The sequence below is a fragment of the Microtus ochrogaster genome, linkage group LG5, assembly GCF_000317375.1.
Source record: "Microtus ochrogaster isolate Prairie Vole_2 linkage group LG5, MicOch1.0, whole genome shotgun sequence".
Classification (NCBI taxonomy): Eukaryota; Metazoa; Chordata; class Mammalia; order Rodentia; family Cricetidae; genus Microtus; species Microtus ochrogaster.
Genome location: NC_022031.1, coordinates 27,346,992 through 27,366,316, shown reverse-complemented (window position 1 = coordinate 27,366,316; position 19,325 = coordinate 27,346,992).

Sequence of the window (19,325 nt, the reverse complement as noted above, 5' to 3'; positions counted from 1 at the left end):
GAAACTTTAAAGTACCTGGCTTGGTGTTTTGTTTTTACTTTCAATTTTTTCTATACTGCATACCGACACATGGTATGATCATGGCTTATATTTTTTGATTTGTCAATTTGTTCTAGGATTTTTCAGATTTATTTTTTCATTATTGTTTTTTCTATTTGTGAATCTTTTTTTCTCTTTTGTAAACTTTTTAAGAGTGACATCTATTTATGATATTATTTCACCAAACATATGCATATTTTAACCTATCAAGCACATATTTTCCCATTCCTCTAAGGATATAAAAAATTAAAACTCTGGTTATCTATTTAAATTTTTTTGTTGAAAGAAAATTATCTTTAAAGTTTTCTCTAAAATTATATTGCACGTTTGAGGTATTTTAAGTTATTTTTACATTATTTATTTTGTATTCTTTTATTGCAATTATTTATTTAGTCTGTGGGTGAGCATGTGCATGCCTGTGTGCACACACATGTGCATATAGCACATTAAAAAACAGCTGTTGAATCATGTTTTTCCTTCACTATGTGGGTCTGGGGAAAGGGGATTAGGGCATCAGGCTCAGCAGCAGACATCTTTACTCATTGAGTCAAATCTCTGGCTCCTATTTTGTGTTTATATCTACCAATATTTTGGGTTTTGCATTAATGTTCCTTTATATATTCAGTAGACTACACTGAAAATTTAGAAATTTATGGCACAGGCTGTCTTGGTGAAAGTAAGTGAATTAATTCTTATAAACATATTATACTAATTGTTTGAGCTTTATAAGCCTTTATTGATACATATTAATCAATCATTCATGGTTGTAATGAAGATACAGTTACAATAAGCTCTGTACCATGAAAGATTTTATCTGCTAAGAGGCTTATTCAAAAATAAAGTTTAATTCTAGTGCAGTTATTTGTTGAGGTGTTGATTATAAACATGTACAGTAACCACATAGCAATCTGAGGGTTATCAGCATCCAGATTATTATCACCTCTAATCCTAGAGACACTACAAGAATTTAGGGGCCCTGAAATGATGCAATCATATAATCTTGCTCTTGGGGGAAACCAATGACTATAGGTAGGAGAATGAAAACTCCCTAAGGTGCAGAGCATATATATATATTATTCCTTTTATATATACTGCTTTAGATAGTTTAATGTATGTTTGCTGGTTAGTTTGACTTAATCTGAGCTCAAGAGTGATGATAGCTCTAATAGGGCCTATACTCTAAGGTACTTTCATGTAAATTCATTCAGAGAAAGGTATTCTGTATCACAACTAAGTTTCCTGTTTTATTTCTCTTTATGAACTAAGTTCATAAATGACATGAAGATTGCTTATAGTTTGTTGTACAGGGTAGTCAAGTCTTCTCTGAGAATCCCAAACCTTCAAAAGCTGATATTGAGTGCCCACATGATGCCACAAGTAAACAATCCCAAACCTACTCATGTGACAGATTGAAATAAAGAGAAAATGAAACTGTCATCAGTGTATGGGTTTAAAGTTTATATGAAGCAAGTTTTGTGGTTAGACTCCAATCACATCCCTGGCATATCTTATTATTTATATGCAAATATCCTAATAGTTAAGACAGTTCACCGCATGCTTACTCTCTTGCGGACACTCAGTCTGTATAATCAAGATAATGGACAATACGGCCAGACAAAGTTATCATGTCGCCTTCTCACTGTAGACATCCACAAAATGTTTTCACAGTGTGTTCTCATCTTCCTGATTTACATCGTTCTTGCCCAAATCTGCCTGAACAAGCTACAGTCTACTTCACACAAAGCCTTGTTCTTTCTCACTGTCTTTCTCTCCTCCTTAAATGTGATCTTAGTAGTGAATCTCTATCAGTTGCTTTCTCCAGAAAGCTGTACTTCATGTCAATATGTTCTGGAAAATGCTGTTTGGGAGGAGACTCCAGCTGCTCTTTGCTCTTTTATTCTGAGTGCTGTGTCTACTGGCAGCTGCTTTCTCCCACAGAATTAACATTTTCTTTTTTTATTTTGATGATGAAAGAGTGGTTTGCATTATCCCCGGTGAAGAGTCACTTCCTGCTTTGGATGCCAGTATTGGCTCTACTGTTTCAGGGAACCACGGATACCATGATGCTTCCTTGGGTAGCCGTCACTCAAGACACTGCATTTTCATTATTTCATCCTACACCTGGAAGGTCATCAACAGAAGTGGGTGGTACCATGACATGAGTGTTGGGATAGAATTTTGAACTTTGCATTAAGTCTGTGTGTCTATTTTCAGGATGTGCAACTATGACGTTACATCTATAATGTCTAGCTTTATTCTTATACACAGAAATGAAACAGTACCTGGACAGCTTTGTTTCACTCTCATGGTTATTATGAAGCTCAAGAGAGACAACATATGTGATGTGACTTACAAAGTATAAAGTGCAAGGGACTATTGCTTTTCGCAAAAATGCACATTCCTGAGTTCCTGGAGTGGTGCAGCAATCTGCTCATTACTGCTGACCTGTATTCATATTTTCCTACCTGAGGGGTCAAACGAAGAAGACAGTTACTTCTCATGAAATCCCAATGGATTCTGACTGATCTTTTTGAGTATATTTAACATAATGTTAAGAACTAAAAGGTAACATTTACTATAACCTTGGATACAAGACTGTATAAATAAAACCATAATCATGCTTATTTTACACTCATACTGCTTCCTTGAACAGTTTCATGCTTCCCAGTAGCTTTTTTCTTGAGCTATAATACCCCAGATATTATAATATTGACTCAAAAAAAGTTGTATGAACCTCATTAAAGGCAATGACTATTATTAATATATTAATGCTAGAATTTCTCTGCACTGCTGCACTGCTCAAAAATGAATCAGCCTACAGAATGGCTATTAGGATCTTTAAATGTTTATGTGAGTTAAAATTTTATTAGAAACCGTTGTTTTCCTTATATTTATTTTATAAATTGATTCATAATAAGTACATTACTATTGCTTAATATTAAGTCTTTATTATTAGTAATTAGATTTTGTGGTATTTTTCAGTATGTAGCAATGTGGGTATTAAAAAGAAAAATAAAGGCTTTAAATTAGTACTTCAAAATACTAAGATTTTTTGCCACATTCTCAGTTTTAAAATAACCATTTCATCATATTTATTATCTTTTTCAATCAAGAACTTAAATATATCCAGTAACATCTGAGAATCTTTCTGCAGGTTTCATATTTCTATAGTCTTATTGTCATATTCTGTTTTGGACTGTTTAAGGGAATTCATGAGTATTTCCTAGGTGTCTGATGGTCAATACCGGATGTTGTGGGAGGAAAGAAACAATAAAAGAGTTTTTTATCATGGATATTACTTTACAACAAAGAAAAAAGAGCTAAACAACATATTCAAATAATCAAGACACTTTCATATGGCAACAAATTCTGCCCCTGTAGCACAAACATAAAGGACTAAAAGTACCTAAAATATGGCTAGCAAGCTTCATCAGCTAGTAAAGGCAATTGTTACCAAGACAGACAAATTGGGTTCAGTACTCGGTCCCCATTTTGTGGAAGAAGAGAACTTACTGCCACAACTTTTTCTCTGAGCTCCGTAGGTGTGCCATGACATCTGTGTAAATGTGTATACCTACACTAACAATAAATGAATAAATGTGATACAGTTGGGGAAAAAAAGTGGCTGAAGTGGAAAGAAGAGCTGCTGTAAGTAATCTGGGCAGTGAAGGCCTCTGGTGGAACATGGTGCACACTGGACCCGGAATTACGACAAGGGGTCACAAATTTGAAGCAGCAGAGCAAGGGATGGGGGTGGTACTGGGGGGAGTTTAGGAAGTCCTTGATGAAAACTTGACTGGATGAAGATGGGCTATTTGACTAGAGTATGTAAATAATTGCATAGATCTCAGAAACCATGCGAGGCAGCATGATTGCTAAGATCATCACTTTTGACTTCCTGCTAATCAAAATGAGAAGCCACGGGACATATTTCATCAGAGGAACAATGTCCATTCCACAATTTATGTTGAAAATAAGCCCCGTGAAACTGCTGACGGAGGCCAGGAAACAAGTCAGAAGGCTGCCTTAGTATAACATAGAGAAGGGTGCTTATGACCAATGAGGGTTTAACTGTCAATTAATCCTTAGAAAGATAAGTAACAACTTTTAGCAATTGCTAGGTGCTAAGATCTTTAGGTGTTAGGGAGGGCAGAAGGGGAAGACAAGGAGAGAACAGGAGGGGAGAGGAGAGCTTGAGGGAACAGGATAACAGATGAGAGCAAGGAAAGAGATATTTTGACTGAGAGAGTCATTTGTGAGGTTAGTGGGAAACCTGGCACTCTGAAAATTCCCAGGAGTCCACAAGGTTGACCCCAGCTAAGACCCTAAGCAATAGAGGAGAGGGTTCCTGAACTGGCTTTGCCCTGTTGTCAGACTGATGAATATCTTAAATATCACCATAAAACTTTCATCTAGCAACTGATGGAAACAGAGGCAGAGACCTGCATCAGAGCACTGAACTGAGCTCCCAGAGTCCAGTCAAAAAGTGGGAGGAATGAGAATATGAGCAGAGGGGTCCAGACCATGATGGAGACACTCACTGAAACAGTTTATCTGAGCTAATGGGCACTCACCAACTCCAGCCAGACAGGGAAGGAAACAACATAGGTCCAAGCTAGTCCCTCTGAATGTGGGTGACAGTTGTGTGACTGGAGTGGACGAGGAGCCACTGGCAGTGGCACCAGGCTTTACCCCTACTGCTTGTACTGTTTTTTGGGTAGCCTATTCTTTTTGGATGGATACCTTGCTCAGCCTGGATATAGTAGGGCGGGCCTTGGACCTTCCCCAAAGCAATGTGCCTCACCCTCTCTGAGGAGTTGTTGAGGGGTGGGATAGGGAGTGTAGGTGGAGAGGATGGGAGGAGGGAAGGAAGTGGGAGCTGGGATTGGTGTGCAAAATGAAAAAAAAGATATTTTCTTTTTAAAAAATAATAAAAATATGGGAAATAATAATAATAGTACAACTACTACTACTAATAATAATAATAAACAAGATCCAAAGTGGCAATGATTTAGAAAGTCTCAGTGTGATGTGTTACTATGTCTCCAAAATGTAAAACTTCCATGATGAAAGTTGGGTGTGCCCAATTCCAAGTGTCATGCTACGTCCAGAGAAGCCTACTCAACTCCAGATGTTAGTGTCACTTTTCCTACCGTTTTCTAAGAAGACACTTGAAAGAGTTAACTGAGGTAATATTGTTATTTTTGGCAAATTCATCTAAAATGCTAATACAGTGACTTATCACTTCTTCCCCTTTCAAATGATGGGGCACTTTCAAAGGTCTTTGTACTTTGCATGTTTCTGTATTTAATGGTAGCTACACTAATGTTAATAGTATTGCTTTTGACAAATTCAATTCATCCAAAGCCGAACTAATTTGTGAACACTCACGTTTAAGACTACGTATCGAAACATGATGCTATCAATGCCCTTAGAACATTCATTAACATCCTTAGCATTTCTTTTCTGTGATATTCAAAGATTATGTTTAGATTCTTTCATCTTATTTTATAGGTATCTGCGTTTCGCCTGTATGTATGTGTATGCATCATGTGCATACCTGGTATTCTTAAAGGTTAGATGAAGGCATTGATCAGTTTCCCTGGAACTGGAGTTGCAAATTGTTGTGTGCCATTGTGTTCGTTCCAAGATAGGAACCTGGGTCCTATGCAAGAGTAATAAGTGCTCTTAAAGACTGATCCATATCTCCAGCCGCATATTCTGTTCTGTGCTATTATCAAGCAAATAAATAGGGACTAGGAAGTAAAGTTCCATGGTAGAATATTTGCCATGCATGTGTGATATGCTGGGTTTTATCCTCAGTAAGAACCAAACAAAAATAAAATCAAGAGCAAGAAGTAAACCTTAGGGATTAAGCATGAAATGAGAATCTGTAGATGAGAAATGAGTAAATTAGAGTATACATTTCTGTGATATTTTCAACATTTGAGATCTTTAACTTAATTATTAGATAGATAAGTTTATTAGAATGATTTTCTTGACAGCTCGGTTCGAAACCCTGATAAATTAATGATGTGTTTGATATTTGTCTTCATCACTAATTTAGAAGCTTCTCGTCTGAAGACTGGCACACTCCTGTTTTGTTTTGACTTGTGTGAGTTCCTAGCATTTCCTTTCCTAGCTACATTCTTGGCAAACTGTAGATTCTCACTAAGAACTTGCTGAATTGATAAAGAGATGAGGGCTATGTTTTTTTTCCTTCTATCTTCTCTTTGCATTATCTCACACACAGTTTTTTTTTTTTTTTGAGTACTCTCTGAATGCCTGTACACAACTGTGCTGGGCAGAGCAATATTTACTTTATACTCTATAATCTGAATTGTACGTGTGAATATTACTTGGTTTGGAAAATGCCCTTTGGAAGCCAAAAATAAAGATAAGAATCAAGTCTTCATGATAGTCTCATATAGGGAAATATCATGAGCTTTAAGATAAGGCTCTTGTATGTCAGAGCGGGAGGCTGGAATTATTACAAGTCACAAAGTTCATGGAAGCCACTAGAAGCTAGAGAAGCAATGAGGAAGCCTTGGGTGATACCATTCGTGGGTATCCAAAGCCTTGTCTTTAAGTGCCTATTTTCTAGGTCTCCAAGTTTTTGTGTCTTTATAGACTCATATTGCAATAGTTGTTACAACAGTTTCAGAAAATGAAAGAACACAGACCAAGCAAGAAGTTTGAAGTTGGAAGAGGTGATGGCTTTGGGTTTTCAGGATATAGAATAAACTTGGAGACAAATATGTTGGCATGTCTGTGGGGGTGTTTGTAGGAATGGTTAATGGAGTGGAATGACCCACTTTAAACAAAGAAAGAATCGTCCCATGGGCTAAGGAACTGGTCTGGCTAAATTGAGAAAGGGACCTGAGGACAGTATTCACCTGTCTTCTGACTACAAATGGGATGTGAGAATCTAGCTTCCTCATAGTGCTCCTACCACGGCTTATGCACACTGTTGGATTGTATATTCAGACTGTGGGCAAAAAGAAGACTTTCTTGCCTTCCTTATGTTGTTTCTGTCAGGCATTTTGTTTTTGTAATGAGAAAAGCAAACTAATATAAACCACTTTTTCCTTTCGTTTGGCTACATAGAATAAATACAATAGTTCAGTAACTATAGGTGTCCTCTTCTATAAGCTAGAGATGATACATGTCTTCTGTCACTCCCAAGTTCCAATGAAATTATTCACACAAAGATTTGTTTTAAAAAGCCATGCAAATGGAAATTTTAAACAAAATAAGCTATTGCCATCTCCTTTCAATTGCTTAACATTGTCATGTCTTGTCACGTGCCTTTGAGTTCTTGATCAAAATGGTCTCTCAGTGATAGATGTTTGTGCTCAGTGTAGATCTTAAACATCGGAACATATGTGATGAATCAATTTGATAAAGGATAATCAGAAGTTATATTCTGATTCTTAGCATAAATAGTTAATTAATAAGGATTATAAATATGGTGTTGAATTTACATAAAATATCTAGATCAAAATCATGAGGTAGAGCCTGGGGAAGGTAACCAATCATGTGACCATGGTTTTTGAGACAGTGTTTCTCTGTAGTATTGGAGCCTGTCCTTAAACTAGTTCTTGTAGACCAGGCTGGCCTCGAACTCACTCAGAGATTTGTTTGCCTCTGCCTCCCGAGTGCTGGAATTAAAGGTGTGTGCCACTACCACCCAGCTACATTTTCAAAATAATTCGGAGGCAACCTAAAACTAATCTTAAATTTCATATATATATATGGCTAGCAATGTTGGGAGTCCACCTAAATTTAGTTCAGCATTGTTGCAACTGTCCTCATGGATGGGATAAAGCACACACTTTCTTAGTGGTGATTTACCATGTGTCTGTTAGCTCACATTTTTCTTCTGGAGTGAAACATGCCTGTTAGGAGTCAAAAAGTCAGAAGGGCTGTATGTGAAAAGTTAAAACCCTCTCTTTTTGCGATGGGTTTATCTGAAATGCAATGGACAATTGCATGCTGATAATTATTTTTGGAACGTGAAGTTCCAAAATCATAAAGTAGCTCGAAAGTGCGTTCAGTATGTTAATGATGAAAGAAAGAATAGATTACATATTAAACTCCTTGAAATTAGAAAATATGGCACTGCTTTCTTTTTGCTAATTTTATGTAATGATGGTGTTGAAAGGATTTGCATGTGTAACAATCATGGATTTTTTTCATTTTCACACTATATTTCTTTATGATTTTGAGAAATTTCTCAAAAGAAACTTATTGGCATTTGGTGAGCAAGATGGCTAATTGGCATGCATAATGGAAGTTTTCCTCGTATTTGTTTTCTTTCCAAGTCTGAGTCTTTTAATTTTGACAAAATGCTATTGACTCCATTGTTAGGAATCTTTTGCCTTAAAGAAACCTTACATAACACCAATTTACACACACACACACACACACACACACACACACACACACACACACACAGCGGTAGATTCTCTTGCCCAGTCAATATGTTTGATGAAACAGAACCTGGCAATTCATGAAAGAACAGACTGTGGGGCCCCTCGTTAATCTTCTAATAGTTTGTTTTGTCATCCCTCTCTAAAGTTGCTGTCTTGTAAAGTGTTTGTGGTAAAGTGAGAACACTTTTGCTTTCAACCAAGCAATGCCATCAAGCCAGATCTCAACAAAAGCCACTGATCCCTTTCAAACAGTTTCAGCTTCAGCTGTGCCATTGGCCGAGCTCCTGGGCCTGTGAAAGCGGGACGCTGTTTGTTTAACTGTGCTTCCCAATGCAAACAAGCTGAGAAAATACTGCTCTTTGGGTCTTTTTTGTATGTCTCCTGGTAGTAATATGCTTCTGCCATTAGTGGTTAGAAAAATACGTTCCAAACAGATGTTCAGCTTTCTTTTTTAAAAAAAAAGTTTGTTAAGTATTTCTTTAAATATTGTACTTAGATAACATAGTTTGGTTTAGAACTAGAAGAATAAAGAGAATGATTTACAGGCTACATATAAAATAGCTTGTCAATAGTTTATAAAGTGACTTCAATATTAGGGAATAAATTTCGGCGACTAAAAATTAAAATTTAACAATGTAAAAAATAATTTTTGGTTATCTTTCAATGTTTGTTATATTTGCAGTTATAGTTAACGATAATCTTTCATATGGTTGTTGTGTTTACATTGTAATCTTCACTGCAATGAGAAGACATGTCTAAGCATTGTCAAAAATTACTCTCAACACTCGAAAGAACTCTGCTGTATAAGATTTTGCGTACGATATTAGTAGAATGGTGATTTATAAAAGAGACACTAGCAGAGCTCATCTGGAATAGTGCTTCCCTTGGTGCAGCCTGAACACTGGTACAAAGCATCCGATTATCTTTGCTAATATCTCCTTAGAGAGACGATTAGGTTATAGCACATAGCCGTTTTCACACTAGAAAATAATTCAATTCCTTTGACATAAAACACTCCTTGAAATTGGTAGGAATATATGAAGGAAAATTTACATACGTATGTGTATCTCTCCACAAAATTTGCATTTCAAAGTTTTTAATTTAAAATTTAAGAATCTATGAAAGAAGTATTTATAAGGCAATCATCCTAGGAAAAATGGTCTGTGCATTGCAAATGCGAATGGTGGTATATAGACATGTGTATGTATGTATGTAAGTACTATCAGTAATCTCTAAGAAAAAATAAAAAATAAAGTTCAAATTGTTGAATTTTGTTTAGAATTATTTATATAGCACACACAGTATTGTGAGTTTCCAACATTGTCTCCATAATACCAGTATTTGCATCCCTTGGGAATTTCTCAAAGCTGCAAATTTGGATGCCATTTGAACATTACTAATTAGAAATTATGGGTTGTGGAGTTTCTGCTGAACTCTTGAAGTCTCCATGTATCAGGTGCACACTAACCTTTGCAAGCCATTGCTCTATACAACATGCAAGTTGAGATCTGCTCTTGACTCTAAACCAGTGTTTGTTCCAAAGTTTTAAATTAAGAGGGAGCTTGATTTATAGGCTGATCCTTATTTACTTGATAAAGTGAAGATAAAGGTTTTTTTTTCCTAAGCAAAGTAATGTTATTGGTGTTATATGTTGGAGATATTTATGCTTCAAATACAAAATGATATTTTAGGATGTCTGTATAACAAGATGTGACTTAATAACATTGACATATAGTCCTTGATGGTCACTTTAGCTAGGCTTATAGGGAATTCAGTGAAGAATCATATTCGGATCACCGATTCTTACAATTCTTCCCAGATTATCTCACCACAGTCTATAGTGCTCAGAGCAAGGCATCACGGCATATGTGCATCTAACTCCTCATCCTTTTGTACTCCGCTTTCTGGAAAAATACCTATGACAGAAGCGCACAATTAAACTTCAGTGTCATGTTCAGCTGACTTTGGTGGGAGAATGGTGGATGAGTGATATTTTCAAATAGATTTGATCATCACCATAAACTTTGTTTATGGCAGAGGATATTCTAGTCTAGCCATAAATACATTAGAAAAACAACTATCTTTTTTTTCTGGGTAGATACAAATTTAAACTCCTCCTATCATACTGAGAGTCAAATGTTAATACTGATTGCTATTGAATAGTATGTTATCCAAATACTTTAGAAGCTTAGCAGAATAAAGTTATGTTTGCTGTATTCTTCTAGCTATGCATCGATGATGTGTGTTCCTAAAATGCTATTTCTTGAAATAAGGTATATTTACCAAAATACATTTAAAAATACAAAATAACTAAGTTGGTGTATAACTGTTCATGTAATATTAACTGGGCAATAGAATTTTAACTTCACTCTTTCAAATTTTTATAGAAATATATCATTCTGGGGTATATAAGACTTCCTTCACTCAAGTATGTAAATGGACTTTGAGCATATTCTGTTCCATATTTTACAGCCCTCCATTGAATGCCACGATCCCCTTTCAGTTGTTCCCTTTGGTCCCTGCCATAGTTTTACTTCAGCATTATTCTCGTCTGAACAGATAAGATGTTAGATATTTATATGGCTCACAATTGGAAGGAAACATCATTATTAGTTTTTCTAAGTGACTTAATTTGCCTCATATGATATTCCACATCTGCATCACATTGCTGCAAAGTTCATGCTTTATTCATGGCTTTAAAATGTCATTATGTATATCAACCCCCTTTCATTTATCTGCTCCTGTATTTGACACTTGGGTCCGTTCTATAGCTTAGCTATGATGAAAAGTGTTGCAGTTAAACATGACTGTCATAGTTATACTCAGCAAAGGCTTGCTTTCCTGTCTTTGTTCTATAGCAAACTTTGGTCTCATAGCCTAATTTCCATGAGGTCCCACTTGCAATTTCTGTTGTTCCCTGAGCAGATGGAATTTTATTCAGAAAGTGATGTTCTATGCTAACATCTTAGAATATTCCTATTTCTTTCTCTTTCTCTCTCCATTTTAGAGTTTCTGGTCTTAAATTAAGGTTTGGGATCCATTTAAAGTTGCTGTTTCTACTACATAAGAGATGAGGACCTAGTTTCAGTCTTTCTACATGTAGATACCATATTTTACCAACATTATTTGTTGATAAGGCTGTCTTTTCTCTCATGTATATTTTTGGGATTTTCATCAAAAGCAGATGGTTCTAACAGTGTGGGTTTATATAAGAGCCACTATTTTCTTCTATTCCTCTATTGATCTCTGTGTCTCTTTCCTTGTCAGAGCCATATTGCTTTTTGTTACCATGTCTCTGTAATATAAATGAAATTCAATATTTTTTAGTTTTTATTTTTCTAAGGCTAGCTTATCTATCATGGTCTTTTTATGCTTTCATATAAGTTTAAGATATATATATATATACACACACACACACACATATATATGTCTTCTGTGGCACACACACATACAGACACAGACACAGACACACACACACAGACACAGACACAGACACACACACACACACACACACACATATATGACACATTTGAGGAACTGGGGATTTAACTCAGTGAGACCCTGGGTTTGGTCCTCAGCTCTGAAGAAAAGGAAACATCTGGTTAAATGTCACCATAGATCAAATGGTTCTGTCATCTATAGAACATTTTATTCAGACATGCAAAATACACATTCTTTTCAGAAGTCTTTGGACATTTTCCTAACATAGTTATATACAAGGACACAAAATAAATCTTAACAGATATAGAAACATTAACTTAATTTCTGATATTCTTTGTTACAACGTTGAATAAAACTCAAAATCAATCCCAGGAAAACATAGAGAACATTCAGATCCTCCTGAAGCCCGAGAAACTAACTGCTGAATGACTAATAGGTAATTGATGAGATGAATACATTTTACATTGGATTAAAATATTAGCACAACTTTGAGATACTGTCACAGCTTTTCTCAGTGATACAAGCTCCTCCATTGAACAAAACAGAGTAATCCTAATTTATTAGCTTATTATGGACCTCAGTCACTGAAAAAAAGGAAGAAATCAACCCTAAATAAGTAGATAGAAAAATATGCAAGATTTTGGCAGGAAATACTGAAATAGAAATATAAAAATTTAAAGAATCAATGAAAAATGGGTAATTTGACTTGCTTTTCTTTCTGTATCTCATTAATCTTCTTCACTTGTCTTTTTGTTTTCACTAAAACTTCAAGTGTTTTATTAGAAAGGACAGAGAAGAGTGAACATCATTGCTGCTGCTTCACATATAAATAAACACAGTTGTTATCGCGACAGCATGAGCAGTGTAAGCTCAAGCCGGAATAAATTCCTGCATGGAGAGTGGAGGTGGGTAGAAAGGTCCACCCTTAGCTGAAGAACTAACTACAGGCAATTGCTAACTGCTGGATAAAAAAAAAAAGGCCATTTTCTCTAAGAATATTGTCCCTGGTAAATCTTCCAAGATCTTGTGGAAATCCACACCTCTCTCAAAAAATAATGAATGAAAAAGAACAAAAACCATAATACACAAAGGTTGATAAAGAAAGTGACATGGAGAGGGTGATATGATCAAAATATATCATATGAAACTCTCAAAGAACTCAAATATATATATATATGTATATATATATATATATACATATATATATAAATAATTAAAAATATCATTGAAGAGGTTAAAAAGAGAAAAGAAGATGGTTGTTTGAAATGACTACTAATTACTGGGCCTCTACTGCAACATACCTGCAGGAGTTCCTCTTTTTACCTAAACTTTGTTTCCTGGGGACTATGCGTCTTGGTGTGAACCCAAGATAGTTCTTTCCCATCTACTTTTCTAAGTCATCTCTATTCCTGTCTTAGCCACCAATCATCTTGAATAACAACAGAATTGTTGGAGATGTTGACATCCTAGATTTCAAGTTGCACCACAAAACCACAATAATAAAATTAGTTTTCCTGGGAATGGATGACATTAATGAACATGCCAAAGTGGACAGGGAAAAGTCCACAAAGTGTTGACTCTACAGAAGAACTATAGACAACTAGGGAATACTGAGAGGGGACAAATACTCTCTTTCCCCCAGGAAGAGAACACCAACTAGTTACCCAATGCCAAATGCTCATTCTGAAAACATATATACAAGTAAAATTATAAACTTTATCTAAGCATGCTATATTTAGGAATATATATATATATATATATATACATATACATAAGACTCTCTCTCTCTCTCACACACACACACACACACACACATATATATAAATAACAATTAATAAAGTAAGAGAGGCTAAGAATTTGAAAGATAGCAAAGACGAGCATATAGGAGGGTTTGAAGGAAAGAAAGAGTAAGAAGAAATGTACTATATTATATGATATTGTATCATATTATGTTCCCAATTCCTGAGGGGAAAAATATACACACTGGAGAAAAGACAGAATCTTCAATAAATGTGTTAGTCAAATTGATTTCCTGCATATGAAAGAATGTAAATATATCAATATTTATCACCCTGCACAAAACTCAGCTCCAAATGAATAAAGAATCTCAACATAAGGCCAGAACCCCTGAATCTGAGAAACAAAATTGCAGAATAGGTTTGAACTCATTGTTACAGGAAAAGTGTGCTGAAATGTGCTGAAATGAGACATGGTTAGCACAGACATTAGCATTAACAATTAAAAAATGGGACTTCATGAAGTCGAAAAGCCTTCTTTATGGCAAAGAATACCATCATTCGGGCAAAGAGATAGCCTACAGAGTGTGAACAGATCTTTGCAAATTATACGTCAGATAGAGGGTCAGGATACAAAATATATAAAGATCTAAAAACCCTGAATATCAAAAAACAAACAACCAAACTAAAAACTGAGTTCATACATAAACAGTGAGTTCTTAAAAGATGAAACAAAATGACTGATAAGTAATTACAGCAATGTACAACATCAGTCATTAGTAAAAAGCAAATTAAAACTACCTTGAAATTTCCTCTTATACCTGTCAGAATGGCCAAGACCAATAAAACAAATGATAGCACATGATGGTAGCTCAGTATGAGCGGAAAGGGGAACCCTTATTTATTGTTGGTGGTGTTCAGACTGATACAGCCACTACTGAATAAATGTGACCACACATGAGCTGACGAATGGATAAGGAAAATGTGGTACATTTACACAATGGAACACTGTGTAAATTATAAAGATGTTAAGAAAAAAATTAAATCATGAAATTTGCAGGTAAAAGGACAGAGGTAACACAGACTGTTTAAATTACAAATGTCTGTTTTCTCTTCCATGTGGCTATTACCTTATAAACCTTCAAAATATGTGCTATAACCCAAATAACCGCAAAGGTTAGAGGCTAGGGAAGAGGAGAGGATCTTTAAGGAAGGGGATCTAGAACATATTGCTATGGGGAGACCAATGGTAAACTAGAGAGGAGTATTGAATAGGGAGAAGGATGGAAGAAAACAGAAGGGAGGAAGTCTGGGGAAAGAAAACTAACACTAAATGGCATTTGAAAATCCATCTGAAGGTCTACTGCTCCAAAAGCTTTATTATATATGCATCCGTGTGTGTGTGTGTGTGTGTGTGTGTGTGTGTGTGTGTGTACACAAAGCCTGGAATAGACATCTGATGCTACCAAGTAAGATACCTAGTGCCAAAAATGGGGTAGATTTTGTTGGGTCCCTGGCCAAAGGGGCCCTATGGAAACTACAAACATCACAGCCTATTTACAAGGCTATTGATTGTTCTCCACCACCTCCTGGTGAGGCCCTATTTCTTTTCTTTTTTTCTTTTTATTTATTTATTTATCTATCTATTTTTATTAATTTTTGTTGAGCTCTACATTTTTCTCTGCTCCCCTCCCTGCCTCTCCTCTCCCCTTCAACCCTCTCCCAAGGTCTCCATGCTCCCAATTTCCTCAGGAGATCTTGTCTTTTCCTACTTCCCATGTAGATTAGATCTGTGTATGTCTCTCTTATGGTCTTCATTGTTGTCTGGGTTCTCTGGGATTGGGATTTGTAGGCTAGTTTTCTTTGCTTTATGTTTAAAAACCACTTATGACTGAGTACATATTTGTTGTGAGGAACTGCGGTGGGTGCTATTCTGTAGTGGGAGAAGTGGCAGGCTGCGTCCCGCCACCCAGCTAGCTTTACTCCCAAAATAATTACACAGAAACTGTATTTTTTTAAATACTGCTTGGCCCATTAATTTTAGCCTCTTATTGGCTAATTTTTACATCTTGATTAACTGATTAACCCATTTCTAATAATCTGTGTAGCACCAAAAGCTGGCGGCTTAGCAGGGAGATTTTTAACCTGCGTCTGCCTTGGAGAGGAGAATCATGGTGACTGCCTGACTCTGCTTTCTTTCTCCCAGAATTCTGTTCAGTCTACTCCGCCTACCTAATTTTCTGTCCTATTAAAGGGCCAAGGCAGTCTCTTTAGTTAACCAATAACATTAACACAAAACAGAAGACTCTCCCCCATCACATATTATAATTGTCTTTCTGGGTCTGGGTTACCTCACTCAAAATGATGTTTTCTAGAGGCCCTATTTCTAAAAGCAACAGTTACATATATTATTGAAAATGGAGAAGTTGATCTGGTGCCTAACTAGCAGCTCCAAAACTATTAGTCATTATACTTGAAGATACTCTGCGTATATCTCACAGCGACAAACCTTGTTATCTACAACAGTCATCTGTCTGCAAAATATATGTTGTAATAGCTACACAAATATTATGGGGATAAATAAGTAGTTACTGATTGGACATAAAGCCCATTCAATGAGACAGACCCATGCTTGGTGTTGCTAAAGTGGCCAAGATAGGTCATAGGCTGAGAGAAAAGCTACTATTATTATTCTGCTAAAGAAACATCTATAAAATTATCACTAATGGCATATTGCTATACACATAGATCAATTACTTTCTCAGCCATCATCAGAGAAGCTTCTTCTTGCAGTAGATGTGAACTAATATAGAACATCACAACTAGAAAATTGAGTGAGAGACTTAGGAGCACTCAGTCTTAAATGGGGTTTCTTTATCAAAGCCCTCTCTCCAAAGATCAGGGATACATGCAGAATAGGGGACAGAAAAACCTTGAAAACCAATGTGACAGTTGAATCCAAGGACACAGTATTTTCTAGTCACAACACATATAAACTCACACAGACTAAGGAAGCCCACACCTACACATATTCTATTAGATGTGTTCTAGTAGTCAGAGACAGAATTGAGTGTGGGCTCCTAACCCTAAGCAAAAGTGACCAATCTGCAATTATTACCTGCTAGGAAAGGGAAAATCAGTTTTCTCCATGGAGTCTCACTATGAATCTTAACCACACTTCAGGGTACACCCATGCCCATTATTAGCTAGCAAACACAAAGGAACTCAATGGTATTTTTTGTAGACATTTTCTCCCATTTTGATTTGTTTGTATTTTGTTGTCTTATTGGTCTTTTATTTATTAATTTATTTATTTTCACTTCTGTTTTTGTGGGGTTTTGTTTTGTATGTCTTGTTGTTTGCTCTCTTTGTTTGTTGATTTGCTTCAGAGAAGGAGAAAATGAACATTAATTTGGGTGACTAGGGAGGTTGAGAGGATCTGGGAGTAATTGGTGGAGCAGAAGAATATGATCAAACTATATTGTATGAATATTTTTTAATTAAAAATGATTGACAAAAATACATAAAAAATAAAATACGGAGAACATCTGATCATGCAGTGCCCAGTCCCAATACATTTATCTTTAAGGCAAATCCAGCACCTAAAACTCAGGGGAAATTGTTGAAGAGTGGAAGAAAAAACGCAAGTGGCAGAGAAACAGGGAGCCTTGTGTGAGACTGTGTCTCCTAAAAATGACAAGAAGTCTTTACCTCTAATACCTCAGCAATATAGCTGCTTAAATCAGACCTTAACAAAGCCCACAGTGGTAGATATACTAACATGGAAGTATGAAATCTCATGGAACCCCACCAATAGACTAAGAACTACTTCAGTCAACCAAGGAATGCTGAGAGAGGGAGACCACTTGATGGACTCAACAGATTGTATTTCTGTATTTGTGCATATTTCTACTTCTATCTATATTTCCTCATATGAATATATGTGCATGCAAACATGTGCATGCAAGTGCATGCATGCATGCATGTGCACGTGTGTACAGCAATAACAGAGAAAAAAGTCTGTGTATTTGAGAGTTAGTTGTGGGCCTTGGTAGGGGTTGCAAGGTGAAAAAGGAAGGGAAAACAATGTAGTTATATTTTATTAAAAATGTAAAATATAAAAGTTTAATAAGGTTGACAAACCCTTATCCAAACTAATCAATGCAAAGAGAAAGATCCTAATTAAATAATCAGAGATGACAATGGAGACATTTCAATGGGTACCAATGAAGTTTTTAAGTTTTTGTGACACACTTTAAAAGCTTATATTTACTAGATTGGAAAGTCTAAAAAAAAAAAACAGATAAGTTTCTAGACTCAAGTGATCTATCAAAATTCAATGCCAAGATGAGATAAACAGGTTATACAAGTAATTAAAAACTGGGGAGATTGAAGTCATGATGAAAAAGTATTCCAACTTAAAATTCCTAGGCTCAGATGGACTAAGTGCAGAATTCTATCAGTCCATCAAAGGTTGTCCACTGATTCCGAAACTATTAAATAGCAAAGGCCACAAATACCACTAATTTTATTTTCTGAAGTCAGTATTACTGTGCTACTAATCAAATTATTTTTAAGTCACAAATCTTTAAAATGTCTTAATATTGTGAGATATTATATGTTATTAAATATTTTTTAAAACATATGAAATATTTTAAAAGGTATTAGAGACTTTAATTTTTAACTAACTCCATATTGATCATCATTAGCTGCGAAGACTTGCTGTGCTGGTGATTTATCTCACCGATATGAACTTGCTGTATTTTCCATTTAAGGATTTCCTGCTACACACTACAAAGAGTAAAGAACGTTACAGTTAACGGAAGGCTGCACAAGGTTGCCATTTCTCCAGAGATGCTGCCCACACACCTACTGAGCACTTTGGAATGTGTCTTCAGTCATTCTGTGAAAGCACTGTAATAAAGTGCCCGTTAGGAACGGCAATGGGTCCATTCTCACCATCTGTTCCTCGTTTCTTTGAACGGAGACTCTGCATTATTAAACCACTGTGTAAAATGTAAGAATGAGATTAGAAATCTGAGTTAAATCCAAAATAGCTCAAAGAACTTGAGGTCATTTTTAAAGCTATTGACAGCTACATCAAATGTGAGGAAAATAGAGCCATGCCTTTTTTCTCTGGCAACCTTGAACTTCATTTTCCAAATTTCTCACAAATTTAAAGTTCCTTTATATGTGTTTTTTTTTTCAAGTTGAATATGGATTTCTTTTTTATATAGGGATACACAGTTCTGAGCCATTTCCTTTATCCTTATTTCATCTTATAAAAATTTTAATATATTCTCTAATTTTAGTGACAATTTCAATATATCACAACAACATGATGTTTGCTCCACAAAACTCAAGTGACTTGCTTTGTTTCCACAACAATGTTTATATTCCATTTTGGTTGTTGTTGTTTGTTTTATTTTTGTTTTGTTTTGCTTGTAATTTTGTACTTTTTTTTAACACCCTTGGCAACTTCTGCAATCATCTATAAAAAAAAATGCTGCCCATGTTAAGACCTGGTCATAAGCATGGAGAAGTATCAATAAGGTTTAAAAAGATGCACTTAAAAAAAACTATTTAGCTTCCAAAGATCTCCCATGCCTAGTCTTGCCAATTCCATCAATCACCACTCACTTTAAAATTTAAAATTTAAAACATTACTGCTGGA